Source organism: Corvus hawaiiensis, chromosome 26 (genome assembly GCF_020740725.1).
Source record: "Corvus hawaiiensis isolate bCorHaw1 chromosome 26, bCorHaw1.pri.cur, whole genome shotgun sequence".
In the NCBI taxonomy this organism is placed as follows: domain Eukaryota; kingdom Metazoa; phylum Chordata; class Aves; order Passeriformes; family Corvidae; genus Corvus; species Corvus hawaiiensis.
In genome coordinates, this window is record NC_063238.1 from 14926482 (window position 1) to 14931325 (window position 4844).

Here is a 4844-nt window from a genome sequence, read left to right on the forward strand (position 1 = left end):
GCATTATGATGCAGAGAAATAAAATAACTATTTTTGTGAAGTTACTGAAAAACAAATCCCAGAGGCACTCTCAATCCAAATCTCAGCTTTCCCATCTACTGCAAAAACAAAAGATTGCTTCCCTCTTTTGAAAATTAAGGTCTTTTCAATAAAATGTCATTTCTATTCTCTCCTCCTACTAACTCTTTTTCTCCTTGGGGATAGGAATATACCAGCTTTTCTTGTTACAGTTCTCAGAGTAAAACTGTCTCCCTGGCAGCAACCAAGCAAAAATCTTTTAAGTGACTCATAAAACAGAGAGAAAAAAGAATCTATGAAATTCTGTGAGATCAATTTGGACTGTTTAAGATAATTCAGAGCTGCCCATCAAGAAGAACAATCCCTGGTTCTTCTCTGTCAGGTGCCTGTATTTCTTCCTCTCTCCAGGAATTTGTATATTTGCATGTACAAGATCAATAGAAAACTAATGCAGGTGAAAATAAAATTAAGAAAAAAAAATCTGTTTTCATTCAGTTGAAGTCCTGGTCTCACAAACATTACTCACTTGGTTTTGGAGGGTTTTTTAATACTAAAATCTTAATCATACACAAGAATGTTTTTTAAAGGATAGTTTCTCCCTCACAATGCCAGTGAGGATAGCTGGCCTGAAATTTTTCTCAGGATTAAGACCTCAACAATGTTCATCACAGGAAAACTTCCATCGTTTTAGCCAGGAATTTATATAAGTCAGGAAAGAAGAAAGACTTGAATAACTGTGTCAGCATTTATCTGTGCAAACAGTGAAATTCACGGTTTAAAAAAAGAGGGGAAATCTTATTAAAATTTATATTAACTGTGGTACTTTAAAAACCATTCTGAAAAGAGAAGTTAAATGTTATTTAATAATTTGAGATAAATGTTCCACATAATTAAGTCTTGCAACTTACAGAAAATATTTTAAGATAATGTATTAATCACACATAATCAGTGAGGGGTTTGTGGCTTTGACCTGTGTTTTTCCAGGGCAGACAGAAAGTCAAGTTTTAGCAAAAGTCAATCTGTTAAAAACATGAGGCAGCTAATAGAGCATCATTGGTGCATATTAAATATCCTGCACACTTATTGTTTCAGAAATCCTACAAGTAACAATAGATCAAAATACAGGTCCATGAACGAGTGCAAATATTAGCTGTCTAACTAATATATTCTCCAAGCTTTCTTCAACCAGCGTCCTTGAGGAAAACTGCAAAACCAGATGGGTTTTCTGCTGCTTTCTTAGACTGGCACTGCACTTCTGTTTTCAAAGCTAATGTTTCACAGCCTTTCTCTAAACTAAAAAGCATCTGACTCAGAAAAATGTTCTTTTCTGTGTAGAGAAAGAAGGTAGGATTGCTTTCCAGCGCACATCTGCGCCTCTCCTGAAAACTCAGGGAACGACTTGAGGCTGCAGGAACGAGTGATTCCTTGACCAACTCTGCCACCATGAGGCCAGAGAACCCAAATGCACTAAAATCACACCAGCATCTTTGCTATCAAATGTTTTTAAAATTAAGAGCCTTCATAAACAAATACATATGTTTTAGAGATTTAGAAATTTAGGAATTCATAAAGTCAACGAGAGAAAATACTATTTTTATTCCAAATTAATTATAATTGGCTTGCCAAAGCATTGGAATTCACACCGACTTTTTTTCTCTGTCCTTTGTATTTACCAGTATATACAAGAGTTTCAGAAATTACAGAGTGTGAGCGATAAGAATAGTGGTATTGAGCATTGTATATGAATTAGGTATGGCTTCATTAACATGAATTTCTTTCCAGTTCTTGCAAATTAAACTTACATACCTTCAGCATCTATTCAATGCATCAACATCATGTGGGGCCCCAAAAATACCTGCAACTGTATTAGCAACCTAAGGGACCCAAAAAAAAGTTTGCAGTAAACATTTAATACATGTTGAAAGCATTCATATCATCCAAGCCATTAACGCACTCTCCCAAAAAATAGGAACTAGAGTCCTCAGCACCCTTCCTCTACAAAGGAATAAAGATCCACTGTCCAGGAGCATTCCTCTCCCGCCATGTAGGGGTATGTAGTGAGGGTGGAGTATGGGCTGTGCACGAAGGAATGAAAGGGAAATGGCAGACAAGAAAGAGGGAGAAAGATTGTTTTCATATTGTAATTGGGGCCTGTTTACCAAAAATTTTAGGAAGTGGGGAGCAGAGAGCAGAACTCAGGTCTTCCGCTCCCAGTCAGATGCTCCTATTACTGTGTTATGGATCTGTATATTCAACAGAAGAAGAGGGACTCTTTCACCCTCCACTCAATTCCCAGGTGTGCAGGGTAATCTCTTGGTGAACAAAGACTTGAATTACTTCATCTAAAAAAAAAAAAAAAAAAAAAAAATTAAAACTTGTCAGTGGAACCCGCACCTCTGGGATGAAGGTGAAGATAAGTAGGAAAATGAGAAAGGTAGTATGCAGACTCAGGGGTTGGCAGTGCGGCTTTTTGGGTTATTTCCACTCACCCTGAATCATGAGGGGAACCAATCTGCCAAATCCTTAGAGCTGATCCAGACACTGCATCTGATGTTTTCGCCATCTCCTAATCCCCCAGAATACCCACAAGAAGTAAGCTGAAAAGAGGTTGAACAAGATTTACCTTACTCCCACTTCAATCCCATTCTCATTTTTAAAAGCACAGTAAAAAGACAATCTAAGGAGCACGTTCCACACATATCACAAGAACGAACATTCAGTTCAAAACAATGACAAGGTTACTCACTGTCATTGCCTATGTGCAAGTACCTACTTTGGGGACAGTCATTTTTCAGGTTCCATCAACCATATGGACAAAAAGTCTCAGTTCAAAACCCTGAACAAAGGTAGGAAGTTGCTTTTGAGACACCATAGGATTTCTGAAACACCTGCATGATGATGTCAAATACAACACAAATCTACAGGAAACCTGTACCTGAATCAAAAGTCTGCATGGGATTTCAGCAACAGAATCATGCCCTAAATCATGCCCTAAATAGTTCTATTGGTATCAAGGTAATTAATTCTATTGGTATCAAGAACTCCTGTAGACAATTACCTATAAAAAAAACTACATTTCAGTTTTCTAGTCCAGAACTAGTTCCCATATGTAAGGTTTGAACTGAAATATAAGAAGAGCTTGCAACCTGGCAGACCATCTAGACCACCTAGAGAGCCAGACAGAGGTATTTATCCTTTTGGATGCCTCACTTGGACCTTAGGTTCCTCTCCAGAAGACCTGGAGCTTCCCATATGTTCTGTGTCATCACTGCCAGTCCATGCAGATGCCGTGAATCCCCAGTGTGCCTCAGAGAGCAGTGAATACCTTTGTACAGGTAACCAAAGAGAGATTCTAATAAACTTCGTTCAGCCCAGTTGAGATAAATGTCTGCTCATGGAAGCAGCAGCAGGCAACTTTTCAGAATGGAGATTGGACTCAAATGTAGTCTTCACACAAGATGTAGATATAGCTGAAACCTCTCCCTCCCTGAGTGAAGGCTCTAAATCTTACCTGTGGTTTCCAGCCTGGAAGACCTGTGAATCCTTCTTAAAGACTCAAAAAAATTATGACTGGGAATAACAGGCATATAGAGAGCAAACTACATAGCAAACTACTTATAAGAGATTTATTTTATGTTGTAGGTCTCACACCTCTAATGCAAATTATTTAAGTGTCCACTAAGAAAAAGAAATTGAATGCAATGTCTTTAAGCTGTCATAAAGAGAGCAAGACCTTCAGCTGCTATTCCTTCCTGAATAAGAAAGCTGGAGAAGACTTAAGCCAAATGTGTGAATCCTAGCCTAACTGCTGCCTCAGGGAGACACTTGTGTGCTGCTTCTCTGCAAACTCCCAACTGACTGGGTTAGCTCATCCCTTGCTCGGGGGCAGCAGTTGTTATGAACCCCATCACAGAAGACTGATGCCTATTCTGCATTGTAGGAGCAACTTTGGCATCTATGATGGAATGGTAAAAACTTTGAATGATGATTCTCAATAGATACCTTTTTTTTGGCCTTTTCTCATTTCTCAAGCTGCTGCAGGACCAGCAAAAGAGAAAGATACAAAACTACTTAATTAAATTTTCTAAATTTTCATATTTCTTAGTAATAAAGTAACAAAGAGAAGAATCTTTAATTTCAACATCATTGTAATGTATCCATTTAATTTAATAACTCAAGTACACACTAATTTCAGGGGTGGTACTGGGAAACACATAAGGTTTTTTTATAGGGAAGGGTAGCATTTTAAATCATGTTCAAAGAAGTTGCTCTTTTTATTAATTTTATTTTTCATGCAATGTTTTGTAACTAAAACCCAGTATATTCACACACATGTACCCACACACAAGGTGTCCGTTTGGGAGTCCTGCTTTAATGACAAAAGTCAGTATCTTCAAATTTGTCAACTTCTGCTCACTCAGATGGGCACCTGCTTTCCTCATTCTCTGCTGCCTCATGTTTTTGCAGCCCTTGCACCTGGGTTGGGGCAAACCCTGGTATCAACACAGGCTGTTGGATGAACAAATCAAGAGCTGCCCTGATGAGAAGGACTCAGAGGTGCTGGTGGATGAGAGGCTGGACATGAGTGGGCAACAAGCACTCACAGGCCAGAAAGCCCAAACATGTCCAGGGCTGCATCCAAAGCAGCATGGCTAGCAGGATGAGGGAGGGGATTCTGCTCCTCTGTTCTGCTCTGGTGAAACCCCACCTGCAGTGCTGCATCCAGCTCTGGGGTCCCAGCACAGGAAGGACATTGACCTGTTGAAGTCCAGATGAGGGACACCAAGATGATTAGTGGGACCCTTCCCATGAGGAAAGGCTGAGAC

General features: G+C 39.2%; 1 long non-coding RNA gene across 1 annotated transcript; it reads right to left on the reverse strand.

The window, feature by feature from the left end:
• Positions 1-2156: 2156 nt before the first annotated feature.
• Positions 2157-2576, reverse strand: LOC125316881. The gene is made up of 2 exons (XR_007199887.1): positions 2508-2576; positions 2157-2360 (listed from the first exon to the last, which is right to left on the reverse strand). It is a non-coding gene; the product is annotated as an uncharacterized LOC125316881 (long non-coding RNA).
• Positions 2577-4844: the final 2268 nt, after the last annotated feature.